The sequence below is a fragment of the Penaeus monodon genome, chromosome 33 (assembly GCF_015228065.2).
Source record: "Penaeus monodon isolate SGIC_2016 chromosome 33, NSTDA_Pmon_1, whole genome shotgun sequence".
Classification (NCBI taxonomy): Eukaryota; Metazoa; Arthropoda; class Malacostraca; order Decapoda; family Penaeidae; genus Penaeus; species Penaeus monodon.
In genome coordinates this window covers 25,992,976-25,993,563 of record NC_051418.1, presented here as the reverse complement: position 1 = coordinate 25,993,563, position 588 = coordinate 25,992,976, and the positions used below count along the sequence as shown (strand labels likewise).

General features: G+C 25.5%; 1 protein-coding gene across 1 annotated transcript in view; it reads right to left on the bottom strand.

Moving 5' to 3' along the window:
• LOC119594190 (TELO2-interacting protein 1 homolog) overlaps nt 1–588 on the bottom strand; it is a gene marked incomplete in the record, with an annotated part of 11,250 nt that overhangs the window by 3,632 nt on the left and 7,030 nt on the right.

The window sequence follows — 588 nt, the reverse complement described above, 5'->3', positions numbered from 1 at the left end:
CAGCCATCATTGGAAATATTATCTAAACGGCAAGAACAAAAACAGAAGAAAAACAATAATCTTAAGCTAGGCATATGATACAGAAAATATAATACTACTATATCTAGTCAAGTGGCACTACATCCAACAACATTTTTTTGCAATTCAAAATTAAAAAGCATTTTGTTCATATAATCAAAAAAATTAATTAGTAAACAACTGTATCATATGAGTAGTATTTTTCCCCCTATATTAACAATGACAACATTTATGAAAAAGTCACTATATCACATCTAGAATACAAATAAGTTTCCATATAGCATATAGAAGTAAATTTTTTGCTACTTTTTTTTTATTTTAAATGTTCTCAAATTTTCAACTTACAGTGTATTCTGATATGATGGTTTATGAAAGTGATGTACCGCTATAATTGTACATAGGCATTATTTCTTTTACTATGAAATTTAAGCCCATAATTTTCCATGTTATATAATGTGTGGTCTACATGAGTATTTTATTAATAATATTTGTATATCTATTAAAGAATAACAACAATTTTTACACAACTGTCCTAGACAGTATTTAGAATTAATTTATTACAGCTCATGA